Here is a 23,849-nt window from a genome sequence, read left to right as displayed (position 1 = left end):
CGGGCCCGGTCAGAACTCAATTGATGTGTTCGATTAAGCTCTATGTCAAACAAATCAGAAATCGGGAAAAAAAATGTTGGACAATAAGAATGACTATGTTCCATGTATTTGTCCGGCTGATATCTTGAGAACAGAGGATTATATGATCCCTTATCTAAATGGCATGTCAGAGTTCGAAAGAGGCTTTAAGAGCTATGATTGCTAGTCGGTTCCTGAAGTCGTACTTGCAGCTATAGTTATTAGACTTATCCAAGTGGGAGACTGTTGGATAAGGTGTCTAAGTCCATAGCTATAGTTGGTATGTACTTGACCCAAAAATAGCATGGTCCATTTGGGGTGCATTTCACCAAAACAATTTGATAGGTTGGACTTTTGAGTAGAGGTTGTTTATGATTTATTAGTATATTATAAATTCTAATATATTAATATGAAATCATATAATTTAATTAGTATTGATCAAGAATTAATTTGGAATTAATTTAGTGATCAAAAGAGACTAATTAAATGTACAGGGATTGATTTGGTAAATCAATGATTCTTATAATGTGGGCTTATGGTTATTTAGGATGGGCTAAACCAACATGGTAGTCCATGGATACTCCATGGAGGTTTAACCCATGGAGCCTAAGTAATATGAAAGGCCATGTCTATTAGGGTTTACATGGATGAAACCCTAGACTTTGTCACACTATAAAAGAAACCCCTTAGCTCCTAAAATCGGGACCTAGTGGTTCTTGGAGATAATAAAAGCCGATTTTTGTGCAAGTCATTCTCTCTCAAGTCCTCCATTGTTAGTGGTGTTTTGTGAAGCATTTGAGGCATCACATTTGGGGTGATAGGCTCTTAAAGGTTAAGGTTAACAAGCTACAACAAGAGGTAAGTCATCTAACTAGTTTTTGTTGTTCAAGTACCATTGATTTGTATGCTAGTTAGGATAATGCTTTGGGAAATCAAATTTCATGTATAATTAAAGAAAACATAGATCCTTCATTTAGGGTTGTATGTGCACAATAAGGTTGTTAAAGTGCTCAAAACCCTTCAACAAGATCTCACAGTCATAATCTTTCAGCGCATCCAACCACCTCCTCTGTCGCATGTCGAGGTTCTACTGATCCATCAAATACTTCAAACTCTTATGATCACTATAAATAGTGCACCACACTCCATACAAGTAGTGCCTCCAAATCTTTAGGGAAAACACCACTGCCCCCAATTCCATGTCGTGAGTGGGGTAATTCGTCTCATCAGGCTTCAACTGCCTTGAGGCGTAAGCGATCACATGCCCCCTTTGCATCAGTACTGCGCCTAACCCTGAGATTGATGCATCATAGTACACTACCAAGTTATCCCGCCCCTGAGGTAGTATTAGAATCGGAGCCTCACATAACCTCTGTCTCAAGGTCTCAAAAGCCAGTTGCTGATCCGTGCCCCATCGAAATGTCATATTTTTCTTGGTCAAGCGGGTCAAGGGCATGGCGATCTTGGAGAAATCCTGGATGAATCTTCGATAGTACCTCGCTAAACCCAAGAAGCTACAGATCTCATATGCATTCTTCGGTACTTCCCACCGCATCACTGCCTCAACCTTGGCTGGATCAACCGAAATGCCCTCATGCTTGATGATGTGCCCCCAAAAACTGCACCTCAAGCATCCATAAATCACACTTCGAGAACTTGGCATACATCCTTTTCGATCTCAATGTCTCCAATGCCTTCCTCAGACGCTGCTCATGCTGCTCCTTGGTCTTAGAATAGACCAGGATAGCATCAATAAAAATGATCACTGACCGATCCAGCATCGGTCTACACACTATTTTCATGAGATCCATGAATGCTGCTAGGGCATTGGTGAGCCCAAACGGCATCACCACAAACTCATAGTGCCTATACCGAGTCCTGAGAGCTGTCTTCGGTATATCCTCAGCCCGAATACTCATCTGATTTTACCCAGACCGAAGTTCAATCTTGGAAAACCAAGACTCACCCTGCACCTGATCGAACAAATCATCGATCCTCAGTAGTGGATAACGGCTTTTCACCGTTAGTTTGTTCAGTTCTCGATAATCAATGCACATCCTATAGGAGCCGTCCTTTTTCACGAACAGGATCGGAGCTCCCTACGGGGAACTGCTCGGATGGATAAACCCTCGGTCTAGCAGCTCCTGAAGCTGCGTAGATAGCTCCTGCATCTCGGGCGGAGCTAGCCGGTATGGTGCCTTGGCTATCGGAGTGGCACCCGGCACCAAATCAATGTGAAACTCCACTTTCCTCTCCGGAGGCACTCCAGGTAACTCCTCGGGAAAGACATCCCGAAACTCTAGTACAACTGGTACAATGCCCAAATCCACCATGGTCTCAACACTCGTATCCAAGATATATGCCAGAAATACCGTACAACCCTGCTGCAGAAATCTCCTAGTCCTCGCAACTGAACAGAGGGTTGGCCCCAGCGGGGCCATTTATCCATGAATAACCAGTTCTCCCCCACTTGGGGTTCAAACCCTCAAAAATTGGCACTTGTAATCTGTCATGGCCCTATTGGCCCCCAATCAGGCCATCCCGCCAATCACCTTCAGCCCTCGCAATGGTATCGAGATTAGATAAACACGAAACCTCTCCCCAAGAACATTCAGGACACAGTCCCGATACACCCTCGCAACAATCACAGTGCGGTCATCCGCAATCTCAACCTTAAGTGGGGAACCTAAAGTCCCCGGTGCATCACAAAACTTTTTGCTATGCGCGAGAGACACAAACGATCGGGTAGCACCCGAATCGAATAGAACGTGAGCTAACATATCATTGACCAAAAAGGTCCCTATATATAAGCACAATGTACACATAAGCAATACAAATAAATATAGGGCAGGAAGATAAAATACGTACCAGCCACACCGTCTGGCACTGCCCGAGCCTCCTCGGTGGTTAACTGAAATGCACGGCTCTTCACCACTAGAGCATCTGCCTTAGCAGGGCGGCCATCAATGATCCTCATCGTGGCGGGCGCAGGCGCCTCCACTGCTCCTCCCTCTCCCTGCAATCTCAGAAAATCGGCCCGCTTATGACCGGTTTGGTTGCAGTGAAAAAAAAAATAAAGCCCTTCTTGGGGCAATCCCTGCTCACGTGGCCTGGCTGACCACACATTTAACATTCCGGGCCCGTCCCCTGGCAAGCTCCACCATGAGATCTCCCACAGTTGGCACACCGGCCATGGCCCTGCTGGCCCCTACTGGATGAATCCGAGGTCTTAGGATTTTTAACCTAACCTACTACTGTCTATACCTGCTCAGGCTTCCCCTTGGTGCGAAAGTCCAACTCCATCTCCCGCTCACGGGCCTTCTCCATCATCTCATTCAGGGTTTTGCACCCTGTGAAGCTCACAAACTCCCGCATATCATCCCTCAACATGGAATGATACCTCGTCCTTCTCATATCCTCGTATAGAGCATATTGTGGGATCAACAATGCTTTTTCCTGAAACTAGGCGGTAATCTCCGCCACAGTCTCGGTGGTCTGCTGGAGCTCTTGAAAATACCTCACCAACCGCTACACCTCAATAGCTGGTGCAAACTCCAGATCAAATTGCCTGACAAATTGACCCATGTCATCTCCTCCACACCGGCTGCCCCCACCTGGCTATTCACCTCTCTCCACCAGTATCGGGCTTGATTTCTAAGCATACATGAAGCAAATTAAACCTTCACCGCATCAGGGCAAGAACTCGTGCGTTGGGCATTCTCTATGTCTCCTACCCAGCTTCGCCTAACAATGGGGTCCCTGACCCCGAAAAACTTTGGCGGCCCACACGCCTTGAACTCCCGGAACGAGGGAGTTCGGCCCCGACCTGGCCCGCATAAATCTCGACTCTGAATGCCCTGAGCCTCTCCTCCATGATCTCCATCATACCCTCCATGACCGTCCCAAAAATCACTGGGGTAGCGTCAAGGATGCCCCTTGTCACCTCGGTTGCAATGAGCTCACGCAACCTCTCATCAATAAGCTCGGTATTGTCGCTCGACCCAGATCCAGATCCTGATCCTGATCCCCCAGCTCCATGTCGTGTTACCACCATACTGAACTGCAATGTCATAAACCATAATGATCAAATCTTCCAAAGAGGGGATCCTCCCACATTGGTCTCCTTAGAGATTCCAGATCTAACATCAGTTCAGGTACATGTCATGTGCTTTCAGTAGTACGGGCCCAATACTACCTTCCACACCTACCTGTACCTTCCCCAAAGCTCTACCTGATAACTCTAATCCGTCCCAAAGAAAATCATATCTTACAGGCTACCGCATAGCTCAAATCCTAGGCTAACCTAAGATTTCCTCCATCCATATCAAACCAGAACTCAATCATAACAGGATACCTTTATGCATGCAAATTATACACAGAAAAAGGATAAAATAAACTTTCGAATAATAGATTCTACCCTAGGACCACAACCAGACAAGGAACATGAAATAAGGCCAAATCAATCATTCTAAGGCTATAAGCTCCTCACCATATACAATTCTAAAAACATACACATAGCAACATCCATACGATTATCATAACTCAAATATCAGCATAACATGGCTAACATATTGGGGAACTACTTACTTGGCTCGGCCGATCGTTCGCATTGCACTCTCCTTTTTCCATTCTTAAAAAAAATAGCTTTTATTTTTTTGAAAACAATTTTACAATTTCCTTAGTTTGAGTCCTAACACACTTGAGAGTGTGACTGAATCCCTCAAACCAAGGCTCCGATACCAACTTGTAATGACCAAATTTTCAAAAGAAAATTTTCATTTTTAAATAGCCAAAACACTTTCCGTAAAACATAAAATCGCAGATACAATTGTTTTTAAATTCATAACAATAACAATATTATTTCAAATCATTAGAGTGTCCCATAAAACGCTTGAGAGAGAGTACATGTTGCGTCATCAAGGCTTGCCCTTGTCCTTAGGCTTAGATGTACCTGAAACAAATCCACAAATTGTAAGCTAATGCTTAGTGAGTTCCCCAGAGCATACCCCACACAATCCACATAAACACATAATCATATTAGCTATAAAAGCTACATATACCACAACAGCCATGCATATAACATATAGGGATGCCATGGAAAGCCTACAGGGTCTTACTCCGGGTGCCATTGAACCCCTACATGGTCTTAGCCCACTACCATATAAACCAGACATGCAAACATATCAGGATGCCCTGAAAACCTTCCATGGTCTTACTCCGGGAACCATGGGAACCCCTACATGGTCTTAGCCCAGGGACGCCACGGACACCCTCCAAGGTCTTACATCCAAGTGCCTCGGGAACCCCCTGAGGTATTTACTAAGGATGCCATGGAAACCCTCCAAGGTCTTACACCCAAGTTCTTCGGGAACCCCCCGAGGTCTTTCATGCAAGTACTATAATACAACTAGGATACCCATTGGTATGGTGAGGAGAGTCACCTCTCGTAAATGCTGAACTGACAAGATAAGGTCCGATAAATCTAACGCACAGCTCCAACTCAACTGCCTATAAGCATAATGTGATTAAATTGTCACAATCCCAAAATACCATAAATTCCCTCAAAGTCAACCCTGGTCAACAGTCAAGGTCAACAGTCCATATTGACCCCAACTCGTTGAGTGCATCCAGCAACTCGTCGAGTTACCAGAGTAACTCATCAACTCGATGAGTTACCTGTGTAACTCGTCGAGTTCCTAAATGTTTAGAAGACCGAATACTCATGCTGACATAAAACTCTAATCCTTCACCGAAATCACTCAGAATCTCGAAAACGGGTAAACCCTAACCGACACGTCGAGTTGGCTAAGGGACTCGACGAGTCCCTTCAGTTCTTTTTGTGTTCAGACGTTTTTAAGCTACCCCAAAGCTCCAGATTGCAGATCTAGCCTCCTAAGGCATGGTTTCCACGTAAAGTTGCAAACTTTACATGCATGCAAGCTCTTAATGCTAAAACCAAGCTAAGGGAGGGGTTTAAACCAAAGAGAAGGTCCAAAGCTTGATGCTTTCTGTAACTTTATAACTCTAAGGACTTATAGGAGTCCAGATCTGAAGTTGCAACTCCAGATCTTACCCAACACTCGAAAAGCTTCACAAATATACTAAAAATGGCTTAAAACCCAAGAAAAATGGGATCTAATGCTAGAATGATCAAGGTAACAGCTTGTTACCTTCAAAGGGATGCCCAAACGTTGTAGATGGTAGATCTACAATCTCCTTCCCGTTCCAAGCTTCTCAACCATCAAACTCCTTCAACAAAATGCACCAAAAGCACCCTTTTAGTCTCACAAGCACAAGGAAGCAACCAAGAACGGATAGGGTTTCTTCTCAGGGTAATGAAGTGGTAAGGGAGGACACAAGAGGCGGGTTAAGTTCTTTATATAGGGTGCAAACCCTAAAAAATTAGGGTTTTCCTTTACAGCACCTACTCGTCGAGTCGGGGCCTTCCTATTCGTCTAGTAGGATCTAAATCCCACGTCCTCATAATGATCTCTACTCAACGAGTTGGAGCTCCCCCACTCGTCGAGTCCTAGCTTAAAACCCTACAACTTGGAAAATTTTAGATGATACCTGGAACGGGTGTTACATCTTGGAAATCTGAGACAACATTGCCATTTCCACTTCTAAGGTTGACAAGGTCACTGAAAATGTCGCATCATTTGACTCCAAGCTCGATTTTATAATCAAATCTCTGTCTGAGACCAAGGTTGTCACTCCCATGGTACTTGATCAAGAAAATCAGTTGGAACAACTCATCTCTATTCTTCTCAAGCGTACCTTAGAAGAAGCCAACGAATGATACAAAGACAACCTTGATCATCACCTCTCCACCACTTCTATCATGCTCAAGATCCATGATGATATGATCACTATTACCAACGTACTTATGAAGCAGACTCATGTTCGTCCTGAAAAGTAGATTCAGAGATTGGAAAAGGAAATTCTTCACAGGGATCCAAAGTTATCCGCTCAGCTCAACACTTTGTGGTTACTCCAAACCAAAGTTTGATGAAATGCTCCTTATCCTTGATGAAACATTCGATCATCTTAAAGCTCAAGCTCACACTGCCGAGGCATATGATCCGTTTTCCAAGAAAATCAACATGATCTTTCAGTGTGTGTTCGATCGATTGGATGATTTGAAATCTGAAGCTTTGCTTGCGTCCGAGGCTGGTCCTTCCCATCAAAGAGTAGGAGATAAAGATTGTTGGAAACTCATCTCTCATTTTGAGCTCCGAGATGAGACAACCGATGAAGAGATTGTTGAAGTTGAAGATCTTAAAGATGATGATGAGCTTGATGATCTTGTGGAAAATGTAATTGTTGGACTTCAGGCCGTTAAGGAACAACCTTCCATCATAAAAGTCCTCTCGGAAGAAGAAAAGAAGAAATGACCATTAGTTTCTTGGCCATCAACTCTAGCAGAAACGTTTCAAAGGAGCCACAACATGGCATAGGTAAAAACCAAGTTAGCCATTGATTCTTTCCGAGCTACTCAGCCAAATCCTCCTCCTATTTCTGCTTCGAGGATTGTTCAAATTGATGAAGGTTCTCCTACTAGGAAACCTGACGAGCTTCCTGAAGAACCCTTGGTTCCTCCTCCATCTGAGCTATTCATCATGCAATCCAGTCATCAAATCATCTCTTTCATCTCTATTCAAGAAGATCAAACTAAAGACAAAGGAAAAAAAAAAGCCACCGAATCGGACAGCCCAGTTTAGTCAAAAAAAAAGTCAGAGGGCTAGTCTAAAGAACAGATGAACAACCTCTTGAGGAAAGCATTCGAATCCAAGCCTTAAAAGATAATCCCAATCCAATGTTGGGCATCTCTCCTCTTTTCCGAGAAGGAATCTTACATGACATAAATTTTGTGCCCTTCATGAGTTTTGCTCTTCCAACAAATGACTTAGAACAATTTAACATACCAATATCGCCTCACGGACGTTTCTACATCAAGTTCACTTCATTCCTCAAATCATCATCTGAACTGAACGCGAGAGATTGAGAACCTTCTATTCCACATTGTACTTTCAGTTGTTACTACTATAACATCGTACTTGTAAAAATCGACCCTGTTATAGCAATTCCATCAAAATACAAAATAATTTTCTTGTCATATATGGGATAAAATTTTGAAGGTATCATGTCCTAATAAGAAAAAAAAATAGAAATAATGAAATACAATGCTATTAATTGGGTAGATTTTTGAACTGTAATCCCTTAATTAAAATAATTTGAAATAATAATATTGTAAAAGAAATAAATGAAAGCCCGATTTTATACTTATGTACGATAGATTTCTCAAAGTACAATGGTATAAACAATTTCGCTTGGGTTTGGCTTATCCTATAAAATTAGGAACATACATTTATCACTCTTTAGTAGGTGACAGGGAGGATTTTTGTAGTGCATCGAGGGTATCTCAAACAATTATTCTCCTTTCAAGGGTATTTCAAACAATTACCATCCTTTCTTAGATAATGTATAGAGAGGAAGAGGAAGGAGGAACAACTACAACACCCTATGGTTTTATGCATGATGTGATCATCTTCAACCTACAACTCCCTATTAAAACAAATGAGGCGCTAGAGACGAAGAGGAAGGAAGAACAAGCATTTCAAGTCGAAACAGTAAGAGCATGGTTAACCTCAACAGCAATATACATGAACAATTACAAGTTATTAAAAATCAATATAATTAGATATTACAGTTCACCATATATCAGTCAATAATTTAATTCACGAGTCTGAAATTTACCATCGCCTCATACAGACAAGTGTCACTCTCTTATTTTCAGTCTATCCCCGAAAATAAGTGCCCATATGGTCACTTGAGTGCATTCCATGTTTGGTAAATGGTATCGTTATCTTTCTTCAGATATATCACCATTAATATTTTGGAAACCCAACAGCTGATGAAAGTATTTCTAGGTCCCACCACTAACTAAAATATGTAAATTCGGAGTACCCCACCATCGCAGCAAAATAAATGTGAAGTAAGTTCTTTTAGTAGCCTTGTCATCTCAGAAGTGATTGGGAAAATATTTCCTTTATATATTTTGTGTTTAATCTGAATAAATCGATGTGAAGATGTTAACGAACTCTACCAGTCATTATTCATGAACTGATAACTACGCTCTACTTGTCTACATGAGTAAAAATAAGTTCGGAGCGCATGGCGTTATGTGACCCTATCATCACCAGAAACTCATAGATAACACTTATTAGTTTCCGTTCGCATAGATGTTAGTATTTGACTCAAATTTCATATTTAAGGGTTTTATTAATCTGATATTTATCTACATTAGAAAAGGTTATATATCGCATAAAGATAGTGTTCATTGTTAGGATTCATATCACGAATCCAGCTAGTTACTCAAGAATTGAGACGTCAATGGATAGGCAATGAAGCCGTAGTTCTGTATAACTGTATTTATACATCAAAAGGAAGCTTATATCCAAAAACACAATTATAAACATAAGTACATGTACATAACAAATATCAAGTAATTACACAAATAGCCACTAATTCCTAGAAAATATGAAGATAACCCGAAAATCTGGAATTATCGAAACATATACTAATCAGGGTGCAGACGTAGGAATACATAGTAGGTCTTGCAGAGATGAAATAAATGTTGCCGATAAATGAAAAATACGTAAAAAAAATCGAATTTTTTTCCATTGAGGACAGAAAAAACATGTGTTGCCGATGCAACACTAGAACCTGCCTAAAACCGCCCCTGATGCTAACACCCCCTTTTAGACTCCAAGGGGCGTTTGATTCAGGTTTATTAAGATTTTGAAATTAATCAAAGTGAAATTTAATGCATCTCGAATTTAACATCCTTTCAAATCTACATATCTACATATCCTCTACTTTAATAAGAGAGTACATATAGGTCCACATGACTTTTCCTCTCATTCTTCTATTCCGGCTCTTATGTCAATATGTATTACCCAAATTGTCCTTATGCTTCTAATAAGCTAAGTAACTTATAATCTGCCGTAAATGAAAAAAGATAAGAAAATATTGTATGTTACCATACATTAAGCTATTTTAATGTTTAAATTTAAAGTAAGTTTATTAAAGTAGAGATATGACCGATTTGTTACCATACATTTACGCCTTGTTCCCGAGTTTTTTTGCAAATTCATTAAAGAAAAGGGAAGAAAAAGTTTGACAGAAAGAAAGGGAGGTGAAGGAAAATATTCATTATTCCGTGTTCCCGAGTTCGAAGGAAATGAAAGGAAAATTTTAAGTTTTGTATTCCCGAGTTAGGAGGAAAAACAAAATAAAACTTAGAATTTTCCTTCCCCTCACTTTCTTCCTAAATCCGCCCAATTTGGAAGGAAAATATGACTCCAAAATCCTTCCCCTCCCCTCACTTTCTGTCCATTAATGAAACTCGGGAACATGGTTTTCCTTCGACACCCCTCACTTTCTCTCCGTATCCTCCCATTTCTCTCCTTAAATAGAACTCGGGAACAAGGCGTTAGGGATTTTAAAATAAAAGTCTTTAACATTTTTCAATCCAATTATTAAGAATCCCTTAAATATATATATATATATATATATATATATATATATATATATATATATATATATATATATATGATAACAAATCATTATCATATTCTTTAAAATTTGAATAAATCTTCACTGAATTCTTTTCTATATCTCCTTCATTCCTCTAATATAAAATCTACATAACGGTTTTTCTAACTTTTTGTATTTCTATATCCCATACCTCTCTTTCTACACAATCTGATAAGCAGACATTGTACTTTAAACTTTGTTTCTTTAAACATGTATCATATTAAAAAGAAAACATAGGTAATACCATTAATCTTTCTCAAAGTAACCCATTTATTCATTCTTACCGGTTCTAATTCTATCTTTTCTTATTTGGATCTGAGTTTAATTGTGTTTCTATTATGCTATGTATGTATCTATGTGTCTATATGTTGTCTTCCTTAAAGTAAACCATTAATACATCATACTTTTATGTTGTCAGAAAGATGTATATTTTCACTTCATTATTTTGTTTTTTTGTTTGGTGTTTTGATGCATATATACTATAAACATGGTATTTAAGATTGCCAAAAAGGGCAATGTAATTTTCTTTTATGAAACTCTTCTAATAGAATGCTTAAATTTTTTCATTTATTTTATCATATTTTCCCCCAACAGTTGTCAATTTGACATATTGCCCCTCAGAACTGTCAAGTTGCTCAAAAAGGGCATTGTTCTTTTATGTTCTAATAACTTCTTCAGATAAATATAGACACAATTTCACTTGACTCAATTTTTAATCAAGGATGGATAAGTTTCAGGCTTTCATTGCTCCAAATAAGTCAACTTCTACAAGCTTTGAACACCAATTACTAAATTAAACCACTCATGTACAAACTTTAGTATTTAAAACCAACCAAACAGTTAATAAACTCAAGATTTTAAACTTTATGTGTTTACTATTGTTCTAATGGATAATAAACAAAAACCCCAAATGAAATCTTGAAGCATAATGATCTAAAAGTTCTAGAAATTGTAAATATCTGAGAGAAAGAGAAAGCACATAGACCTGTAAATATACCAAGAGGTTGGCCTTCATGTATAACTTGGAACAACTATCTCTATGGGCAAATATGTAAATACACAACAAGTCCTTCCACTATTTAAATTTCTGTTAGGAAAGTCTTTGTTTCCACCTTCAACTCACTTTATATATTGATTTTTTCTACTTTTAGCTTACATGGGATTCTCTTGCTTAAAGTTCATTGCCATTTTGTGCCTCCCTCCTCTCTTTTTGATAGAAGACAGTTTGATAACTTGATCCAATACTTGACCATATTGCCCCTGGTTTTGCTTTGTTGCTTTGTTTTTCAGGAGTTGCCCATGTTTACAAACCAAGACTGGACATGAACTTTACATAATTTACAAATCAAGAACACACTTTAATCAAACCAACCAATGCGTTCATTCAACGTACCAACATGATCATTATGAACCATGGATTGATATATATGAACGTGTGAACCTTTGTCTACGATGTTAAGCATATCAAAATCCATGGTTTCAAGAACCATAGCCTTTTATTTCCATATTGCAAATTTGTGTTCATCAAAATGAGGGATTTTGTTTACGGCATATGACTTGGGATAATTAGAGGAAGTCATGATAACTTGAATGTATCGTAAACCCGCTCTGATACCAATTGAAGGGTTGTATCGATCGGATATACTCAAGTATGAACAACAAAGAACAAACTAACAAAGCAAATATTGGACATAAAATAGAAGAACATGTATGATCACAAAGATACTTTCACTGAGAAAGAGGTTCTCACAAAGAGAACGAGGTCACAAAGATGACACCAAGCTCTTGTAGGGTTTTACCCTAATAGTAAATTATATACGATTACAATAACAAAGATCCCACTATTTAAGGGATGTATACTAATCTAAGTAAAGGTCTGATCTTAATCACTAATATTACGGATTAGATATCTATTATATATATACAACGTATAACTTCCAAATATACAAATAATTACGAAGATCATTAAGTTCACACTGACACTGATCATACTGAAACTAGTGCTGGCGTTGGCGCTAGTGGTCAGCGTGTAGTGTTTGACTCATCAGATCATAAAGTGTGACCTTACAAAGGTGTTTTTGGAAGAGGAGTTGGAGTTCTTCTTAGTAGAGTGGACTTTTTCGGATGGGAATTGGAGAGCTTTGACGAGGAGAAAGAGTTTTTGATATCTCCTGAGTTGAGCTTCCTTCGGTGCTGGTAGGAACATTTACTTTTGACGGAGAGTTAGGAGTTGTTTCTGGATTTAGTTCAACAGTGGCCTTTCCCTTTTTATGGAAGAAGGCTTATACTTCTCCTCAAACAAAACTTTAAATTCTTTTAGCAGCTCATAGACTTTTGTGATGTTTATTTGAAGTTTCCCATAGACGTCATTTGTAGACATGATAAGCGGATTCTTCAGATGATCTTGAACATCCTTAGAGACATCAAGGATTTCATCGATCATCTCAGTGGTAATATGAGTAATATTGGATCTTGAAAGTTTGTGGATCGTGTGTTGCAACTTGGCATAGCCAACCTTATAGGCTTTATGAGTCTCATGAAGAAGATGTTTCATCTTTTTGTCATGATTCTCATCTTCTATCTCCAGATTTTCTTTTAAATCATTGATCTCAGTTAAGAACTCTTCCTCCTTTTTGATAAACTGCTCATGATCTCTTTGTCTTTGGATATCCAATTGTCTGATTCCCATTTTAATTCTCAACAGGATCTGGTATGCAGTGAATTTATCCCTTGATTTTATCTCCATAATCCATTGTCCTAAGTTTGAAGAAGTTGTGGAAAATGACCCTTGCGGTGGTTGAAGGTTGGTGACTGCTTTCGAACTTCTTCCTCGCTTAGAACATACCCAAACATTGGTTCATCACTTATCTGAACTTCGATGCCTTCTTCGTTGGAATCCTCATTTAGAATTGGTTCAATCACTTCATCTGCTCCTCTGTCCTGATTTCCAGTTCCTTCATGGGCTCTTTGCATTGTCTCCTCCATCATTGCTATATGATCTAGTGTTGTTTCTAAGTCATGAACTATTTTGAAGTTGTTGATCCAGTTGTCCCAATACGTTGCAACTTGATAACTTTCCTCCTCTTCTTTCTGTTGCAGCAACAAAGATCTTGCTTTTCTCACTTGAACCTCCTTTTTGAATGCATCTAATTTTCTCCTGCCTTCTTCTGTTGTTGGTTGATCATTCGTCCAACTGTCATCTGTAATTACAAAATCAAAACCAGTTACCACCAAGGTGTCCCCTGGGTTTACGAGTCCTTGCATATTGGTACTCCCCATGCCTAATCCGCTTGGATGTAACGTTGGTGGTAAATGATTTCTAGGACTTCCTCGGTCTCCTTAGTTTGAAACCAAGTTTGGACTCATTCTTGTTTTGGCTAAGCTCTCTAAAATAGGACCCAACAGTACGTTGGGTGTTTGCAGTGTATGTGTAAGTGAAGAAAAGATGGATGCAGCTCCTCGGGAATAAAAATATGCAACTGTTTAACCTTGAGACCTTATGATTTTTATGTAAATCCAAATTCCTTTGGAATCCGGATTGGGCTATGTCTCCATGTTCTTCTAATGAAAATGATACACTTACTATAGCGGACTGGACGAATGGGTATCGATCGGGTGATTTAGCATTGAATCCAACTACACTTGGAGTCTTTTGAGAGACTCCAGTGGATTGTTTAGTTTGATTATGGCTAGGTGGGCTGGTGAGTTTCAATTTTCTCTTGAGAAATAAATTCTACGAAGCTTGTGGTGATGGATCTTCAGTGTTAATGGCATCAACTAAATTCACCGGCTCTTTAGTGATTTTGGGCTCTTCATTGTGCATGAGCTCTGCAGTCGGTCTTGGCTCTTTAGTACCTATCTGGTGTGCGGTACCTTCTTTGGTCATCTTTGTAACGTCCGGGTTTCGGGGCTAAGCATTTTTAGACGATGTAATAGTCTAGGTCAACTATTGTAACTCTTTTTGATGTAATAAAGATGAAATATTTGAATACTATTTGAATTATGTGTATTTGTGTGCTTATTATTTAATTATAAATGTATAATTAATAAAGGATAAAAATAAGCGTCAAAATTAAAGTGTGAGATAAGCCCGATATCTTTACATACAGTTTTAGTGGTCGAAACAAGGATTCCGGAGATATAATGAACGCCGAAATCCAAGTTATTACGAAGAAGTTATGACCCGTCGAAGTTTTGCGACGAACCGGCACGGCACCGGGAAGCGTAAATAGTGAATTTATGATAGCACGACTTTTAGCCTTAGCGATCTAAACGAAAGTCGTAGAATACGTTAAACCGAGAGCGTCCATAAAAAGAACGCCCAAATCTGACTTCGTATGAGGAAGTTATGATTTTTCGAAGTTTCGGCTTAGCAGTGTACAGCTCGAAGTTCGAATATTAGATCGAGCCAGTTTTAGCCGACACAACCTAAACAAGAATCAAAGATCTCGTTAATATTAGCGTATCGATAAAAAGACAGATGAAAACGGACGTCGGATGAAGAAGTTATGAATTTTTAACGGACCAATCCTGTCCCGGCCTGTTAAAAATATAACTTTTAAAATGAAATCAAAATTAGCTGACAGAGTCTAAACGAAAGTTGTAGAGTATATTCCCGTCTACGCGTGGATATAAAGAACGTCGAAAACGGAGCTCGTATGTAAAAGTTACGAATTTTTAAAGTCGAGAGTGCAATTTGCGAAATCTGATGCAAGACGCGATGACGTGGCACAATCCCAGCCTTCCCTTGCTCCCCACGGTCTCGCATCCGATGAACGCCACGTCGCCTCGCTTCGCCCTACGCCCCGCGTCCAAGGTTGGTACGCCCAGCGTACCTTCGGTCCTTATCCCTTCCGAGCCACGTGCGAGACAGCTGGATCCGAGCTGGTGACCTTATCCGAAAACTATGCCCCGCGTAGCCAAGGACTACGCCCAGCGTACATCCGAGGCTCGCGGCTATAAATGCCCTGCGAGGGCTGCCTAGGAAATCACACATTTTCACAACTCTTTCTCTCTCTACTTTCTCTCACTACCCCTTTAACCCCCTAAACCCTAGGAAAAACCCTTAGCACCCAAAGGAAGCCCCGAGGCTCCCGGAGTCCCCAGAAAAAGGGTCTTTCGGTTCGGAAACGCTGCTCCGAGCAAAGCCCGGTTTTTAATAAAACCCGATGTAAGTGAGCTACGCCTACGCAGTTTTTAATATAACTTTTAATAATTATAGTAATGTTATTAGGTCCTTATAATAATTGTTTGGGCTGTTATTATGAGTTATAGTGAGTGTTATTTAATGCTTATATTATAATAATAATAATAATAGCTAGACTATTAATTAGTCGCGGTTAACGTTAAAACTAAACCCTAGTGGTATTGATAGTAGGTTTTGGTCAAGGAAAAATTGTTTTGAGATAACGAAGTGCTGTTCAAGTACCAAGTCACCACCTAATCAAGTGAGTGCATAGTCCATTTCATCTTACACATAGATATGAAGTATTTATTATAAACTACGTGCTATGTGTGCATATTATCTGAATACTTGCTGTCTATGCTGATGACAGATTTTTATACATGTTTTAAATGATTTAAACTATATATGTATTTTATATCTACAAAAATGTTAGGGTAAAACATGGGTAGATGTGATAAGACGATGTGTGATAAAATGATGAGAGGCCTCCATGTTGTTAGTGATCCAGTCATCTAGCGGAGTATAGATGACAACCACAGACTCTTCTAGACAGTCTAGTGGAACGCTAGCAGGCTCGCAACCTATAGGTTTTTGTGAACGATGTGTTCACGGGTGTACTCTATCCCCCTCATGGTTGCCTTTAGGACATTTATTGCTGAGGAACCCCCTTAGCAGTGGTGTCCATCCCGATGATGATCCTTAGTCTAGGTCCCTTATGATAGGTGTTTAGGGACGTAATGTGAGGATAACGGGAACGGGTAATCGGGTTATTGTTGGTTGATGAATTTAATAAATTATTTATTGTGGGTTGAAAACCCTATGTGCTCACCAGGCTCCCAAGTCTGACCCACTCAGTTTCATGTATTACAGGTAGTGGCGTTCGAGCATATATGTGATGTTTTGGATGAGGGATTACGGATATAGGCCTGTAGATATGAAATAATGTAGTAAGGCTTATATTGTACTGTTTATGCTTTTGATCTGTATCGAATATGACATCCCGAGTCTTTTTAATGAAATACATTTCTACGGAAATGCTTTTATAAATCTTTATCATATTTTCTTTTGGGACAAATTCCGCAACACTTTTATTTAAAATGTTACTCTGATTTTCAAACATGCATAAACAAAATCGGTCTTTTCTGGTCGTGAATATGGGGATGTCACAGTTGGTATCAGAGCATTAGTTTAAGCGAACTAGAAATTTGTAGGATTTCTAGACTTAAACTTAGAATGCTAAGCGATGATTGTGAGATGTGAGCACTAGCTTATCTTAGGAATTATGCCTAAAATGCTTTTATGTGCTAAATGCTTTGTGTCTGATATGCTGTTATTTGTTCGGATCTATGGTCTGTTGCCCACCGGATCTGGAAACCTTATGTGTTTAGGATTCTAAACGTACGACTACAATATTAGAACTAACATGTAAACGTTTCGGAGAGATAAGGATGATTTAAACGTCTATCCTGAATAAAGATCTAAATTCACCTTATTCGGTGTATAGATCAAAATGGTAAGAACCCGCAGTGGAGCTGGGAATGCGAATGGAAATAGGAATCAACCCCAATAATTCAGCAAATACCTGTTGTAGTAGAAGTTGCACCCGAGCCAATCACAATGGCTGGAGTACAAACCATGATTCGGGCGATGTTAGCGGAACAAAGGGAAGAAATGAGGCAGATGTTGAATGGGGAAGAACCTACCATGCCCATTGAGCAACCCGAGCTGATTCCCGAGCAATCAGAGGAAGAGAACTATAGTTGCCATGTAAGTCAAGTTGGGACTCAAGGAGAACGAAGGAATGATCCGGAGAAGGGAAACGATAAGGATGGGCGGATATATAAGAATTTCTTGGATGCCAAGCCACCAAGTCTCTCAGGAAGCCCAAAGCCTATTGAGATTATGGATTGGATCTCCGAAATGGAGATGGTGTTCGAGAGCTGCAGCTATAGTGAGAAAAAGAAGACTGTCTTCGCAGTAAGACAACTGAAAACTGGAGTCTTGAGCTGGTGGAAGTTACTGGTAGATACAATGCCGCGAGGAGAAGCCCTAAAGATGTCATGGGATGAGTTCTTGGAACAACTGAAGGCACAATACTGTTCAGAAATAGATCTGATTGATCTGAACAATGAGTTCCAAAACCTGAAGAAGGGGAGAATGAGCGTTGACGACTACGCTACTGCATTCACTGAGAAGATGAAGTTATTTCCATACCTAGTGCCAACCGAACTCTCCAAAATTGAGAGGTTCGCAAATGGACTGCCAGCCGACTTTGGCCCAACAGTCAAGATGGCAACCACTCTGAAATCAGCTGTTCGAGCAGCTAAGAATGTGGAAACCCAGCAAAAGGAAAGGGTCTAGAGAGGGCCGAGGTTGGTGAGAAAAGGAAATTTGACGGATCCTTGAGGTCCGGTAAGAAGAGTAAATTCTCGAAGTCTGGTTCGAGAGGAGGTGAAGCCAAATGGTGCGACAAGTGCAAGAAGAAGCACCAAGGGAAATGTGACGGAGAAGTCACTTGTTTCAAATGTGGAAAGCCTGGGCACTATGCCAATGAATGCACCCTCACCAAGAAAGTTTGTTATGGGTGTGGCGAGGAAGGGAACATTTCGAGGGACTGCTCGAAGAAGAAGGAGGCGGGAAGACCCAACATTCCACTAAAGCCGAAGGCAAGAGCCTTCCAGATGACGCTCGAGGCTGCAAAGGAGGCAGCAGACATCGCTTCAGGCACCTTTCTTGTAAATGGATTGCCTGCCAATATACTATTTGATTCGGGAGCGAACTACTCCTTTGTGTCGCATAAATTTGGTGGGAAATTAGCATTGCCTATAGAAAAACTTGATAATGCCCTAATTGTGGAAGTTGCCAGTGGCAAGTTCGTACTTGTTAGTAATCATATTAAGAACATCGTCATCGACCTAAATGGAAACGAATTCCACGAAGAGCTGTTGCCCATAGAGTTGAACGATTTTGATATCGTTTTGGGAATCGATTGGCTTAGCGCCAACGATGCTGAGATTCAATGCCGAAAGAAGATAGTAAGGGTAAACCCACCCGGAAAGGAGTCATTTATGGTGTACGGGGACAAACGCAGAGTGAATTCTGGAATTATCTCCCTGATGAAAGCCATAAAATGTTTGTCCAAGGGATGTGCATCATACTTGGCATTCGTTATCGATGCTAAGAAGGAAAAGAAGGAGGTGCAGAGTATAACAGTCGTGTGTGATTATCCGAAAGTCTTTCCCGGATTACCACCTGATAGACAAGTGGAGTTTCGTATAGACTTGTTACCAGGAACGACACCAATAGCAAAAGCACCGTACCAATTAGCACCGACGGAGATGAAGGAGCTTATGACGCAACTTCAGGAGTTGTTGGACAACGGCTTTATCAGACCTAGTTCATCACCCTGGGGAGCTCCGGTGCTATTCGTGAAGAAGAAAGACGGAAGCATGAGAATGTGTATAGACTACCGAGAGCTAAACAAGGAAAAGGTGAATAACAAGTACCAATTGCCGAGGATTGATGACCTATTCGACCAACTGCAAGGTTCGAGCTATTTCTCAAAGATCGATCTTAGGTCAGGATATCATCAGCTAAAGGTGAGAGAGCAAGATATCGAGAAGACTGCGTTCAGAACAAGATATGGACACTATGAGTTCTTGGTTATGTCGTTTGGACTAACCAATGCTCCTGCAGCATTCATGGATTTAATGAATAGGGTTGTAAACCATTCCTCGATAAATCCGTGATAGTGTTCATCAACGACATTCTGATCTACTCGAAAAGCCAGGAGGAGCATGGCAAGCATCTACGGGAAGTGTTGGAAGTCCTGAAAAAGGAGAAGCTTTACGCTAAGTTCTCCAAATGTGATTTTTGGATCCGAGAAGTCCAATTCATGGGTCATGTGGTTAACCAGGAGGGAATAATGGTTGACCCAGAAAAAATCGAAGTTGTGATGAAGTGGGAACGTCCGAAGAGTCCCACAGAGATTCGAAGCTTTCTAGGATTAGCCGGATACTACCGATGATTTATCCAAGGCTTTTCTTTGATAGCTGCTCCATTGACAGCTTTGACCCATAAAGGAGCTACTTATACATGGAGTGAGAAACACGAAGAAGCATTCGAGAAGCTAAAGAAGAAGTTATGTGAAGCACCGATTCTTTCTCTACCCGATGGAGTTGAAGACTTTGCGGTCTATAGTGACGCATCTGGAGTCGGGTTGGGTTGTGTTCTGACTCAAAAGGAAAAGGTAATAGCATACGCATCTCGACAATTGAAGGAGCATTAAACGAACTACCCCACTCACGATTTGGAGTTGGCAGCGGTAGTTTTTGCTCTAAAGATATGGAGGCATTACCTCTATGGCACGAAGTGCAAACTTTTCACTGATCATAAGAGTCTCCAGTATCTCTTTAATCAGAAAGAATTAAACATGAGACAACGCTGATGCTCTCAGTCGGAAAGTCAATCTTGAAAGGAAAAGGCCAAGAGCATTGAGAATTGAAGTTGTCTCGACAATTGTGGAAAGTATCAAGAAAGCTCAAGAAGAAGCTTCATAAAAGAATGACCGAAAGGAAGAACATTTGGGAAAGACGTTGGTATTCGGTACAAATCGTCAAGGGCTGAAGGTATTCCAAGATCGGATTTGGGTACCTAAGACGGGAAGAATAAGATATCTTCTGATGGAAGAAGCTCACAAGACTATGTACTCGATTCATCCCGGTAGCACTAAAATGTATAGGGACCTAAAACCCTACTACTGGTGGCCGACAATGAAGCTCGATGTTGCAAAGTATGTGGCCGAGTGTGTGACTTGTGCCAGAGTTAAGGCACAACATAAGAAACCATATGGGAGTTTAGAACCATTACCTGTACCCATGGGTAAATGGGAAGACATCACCATGGATTTTGTGACTAAACTGCCCAAGACGAAGAACGGTCACGACATGATTTGGGTGGTCGTGGATCGTTTCACTAAGAGTGCACACTTCATAGCAGCCAACGAGAGGTGGTCTATGGATAAGCTTGCAAATGCTTACGTAAAGGACATTGTGAGACTTCACGGTGTTCCTCTAACGATTGTATCCGATCGTGATAGTCATTTCACATCGAGGTTTTGGAGGAGTCTACAAGAGGAACTGGGTACGAAGTTGTGTCTGAGTACAGCTTACCATCCGCAGACTGATGGTCATAGCGAAAGAACGATTCAAACGCTTGAAGATATGCTAAGAGCATATACCCTTGAGTTCCAAGGTAACTGGGATGAGCACTTACCTTTGGTAGAATTTTCCTACAACAACAGTTTCCACTCGAGCATCAAGATGGCACCCTATAAAGCTTTGTACGGACAGAAGTGTCGTACGCCGTCTTGTTGGCTTGAGGCTGGAGAAAAGCAGTTTATGGGCCCTGAGATAATCCATGAGACTGCTGAAAAGTTAAAAGTAATCAGGGAGAGGATGTTAGCAGCTCAGGATCGTCAGAAGAGTTATGCTGACAAGAAAAGACGACCGGTGACCTTCGAAGTTGGGGATTCGGTTTTGCTTAAGGTCTCACCGTGGAAGGGACTTATAAGATTTGGGAAACGAGGAAAGTTGAGTCCAAGGTTTATTGGACCGTTCAAAGTTCTTCAGAAGATTGGGAACCAAGCTTACAAGCTAGAATTGCCCGAAGAACTCGATGGTATTCATAACACCTTCCATGTGTGTTATCTAATGAAATTTACAGGAGAAGTTCCCGATATAATTCCAATCTCAGAATTAAGAATGGATGAGAACAAGAGGCTGATTGAAGAGCCTGAGGCAATTGTTGACCGTAAGACTAAGACGTTACGACGCAAGATGGTCGACTTAGTGCTAGTCCAATGGAAACATTCGAATGGGCCGAATCTCACTTGGGAAACAAAGGATGACATGATGAGTCGCTATCCACATTTGTTTGCTGACGCATGATTCCGGGACGGAATCATCCTAAGGGGGAGAGAATTGTAACGCCCAGGTTTTGGGGCTAAGCATTTTTAGACGATGTAATAGTCAAGGTCAACTATTGTAACTCTTTTTGATGTAGAAAAGATGAAATATTTAAATACTATTTGAATTATGTGTATTTGTGTGCTTATTATTTAATTATAAATGTATAATTAATAAAGGATAAAAATAAGCGTCAAAATTAAAGTGTGAGATAACCCGATATCTTTACACAAAGTTGTAGTGGTCGAAACAAGGATTCTGGAGATATAAAGAACGCCGAAATCCGAGTTATAACGAAGAAGTTATGACCCGTCGAAGTTTCGCGACGGAACCGGCACGGCACCGGGAAGAGTAAATAGTGAATTTACGATAGAGCAACTTTTAGCCTTAGCGATCTAAATGAAATTCGTAGAATACGTTAAACCGAGAGCGTCCATAAAAAGAACGCCCAAATCTGACTTACTATGAGGAAGTTATGATTTTTCGAAGTTTCGGCTTAGTAGTGTACAGCCCGAAGTTTGAATATTAGATCAAGCGGTTTTTAGCCGACACAACCTAAACGAGAATCGAAGATCTCGTTAATAGTAGCGTATCGATAAAAAGACAGACGAAAACGGACGTCGGATGAAGAAGTTATGAATTTTTAACAGACCAATCCTGTCCCGGCCTGTTAAAAATATAACTTTAAAAATAAATTCAAAATTAGAAAACAGAGTCTAAACAAAAGTTGTAGAGTACGTTCCCCCCTACGCGTGGATATAAATAACGTCGAAAACGGAGCTCGTATGTGAAAGTTATGAATTTTTAAAGTCGAGAGTGCAATTTGCGAAATCTGATGCAAGACGGATGACGTGGCACAATCCCAGCCTTCCCTTGCTCCCCACGGTCTCGCATCCGATGAACACCACGACGCCTCGCTTAGCCCTACGCCCCGCGTCCAAGGTTGGTACGCCCAGCGTACCTTCGGTCCTTATCCCTTCCGAGCCATGTGCAAGACAGTTGGATCCGAGCTGGTGACCTTATCCGAAGACTACGCCCCGCGTAGCCAAGGACTACGCCCAGCGTACGTCCGAGGCTCGCGGCTATAAATGCCCTGCGAGGGCTGCCAAGGAAATCACACATTTTCACAACTCTTTCTCTCTCTACTTTCTCTCACTAGCCCATTAACCCCCCCCCCCCCTTAAACCCTAGGAAAAACCCTTAGCACCCAAAGGAAGCACCGAGGCTCCCGGAGTCCCGAGAAAAAGGTTCTTTCGGTTCGGAAACACTGCTCCGACCAAAGCCCGGTTTTTAATAAAACCCGCTGTAAGTGAGCTACGCCTACGCAATTTTTAATATAACTTTTAATAATTATAGTAATGTTATTAGGTCCTTAAAATAATATTTGGGCTATTATTATGAGTTATATTGAGTGTTATTTAACGCTTATATAATAATAATAATAGCTACACTATTAATTAGTCGCGGTTAACTTTAAAACTAAACCCTAGTGGTATTGATACTAGGTTTTGGTCAAGGAAAAATTGTTTTGAGATAACGAACTGCTGTTCAAGTACCAAGTCACCACCTAATCAAGTAAGTGCATAGTCTCTTTCATCTTACACATAGATATGAAGTATTTATTATAAACTATGTGCTATGTGTGCATATTATCTGAATACTTGCTGTCTATGCTGATGAAAGATTTTTATACATGTTTTAAATGATTTAAACTGTATATGTATTTTATATCTACAAAAATGTTGGGGTAAAACATGGGTAGATGTGATAAGACGATGTGTGATAAAATGATGAGAGGCCTCGATGTTGTTGGTGATCCAGTCATCTCGCGGAGTATAGATGACGACCACAGACTCTTCTAGACAGTTCAATGGAATGCTAGCAGGCTCGCAACCTGTAGTTTTTTGTGAACGATGTGTTCACCGGTGTACTCCATCCCCTCATGGTTGCCTTTAGGACATTTATTGCTGAGTTTCAATGGAAGTCTGACCCAGTCAGTTTCATGTATTACAGGTAGTGGTGTTCGAGCATAGATGTGATGTTTTGGACGAGGGATTACGGATATAGGCCTGTAGATATGA

The sequence above is a fragment of the Lactuca virosa genome, chromosome 4 (assembly GCF_052849685.1).
Source record: "Lactuca virosa cultivar CGN04683 chromosome 4, Lactuca_virosa_CGN04683_v6, whole genome shotgun sequence".
Lineage (NCBI taxonomy): Eukaryota > Viridiplantae > Streptophyta > Magnoliopsida > Asterales > Asteraceae > Lactuca > Lactuca virosa.
The sequence above is the reverse complement of the archived record's forward strand: the minus strand, read 5'-3'. Positions refer to the sequence as shown.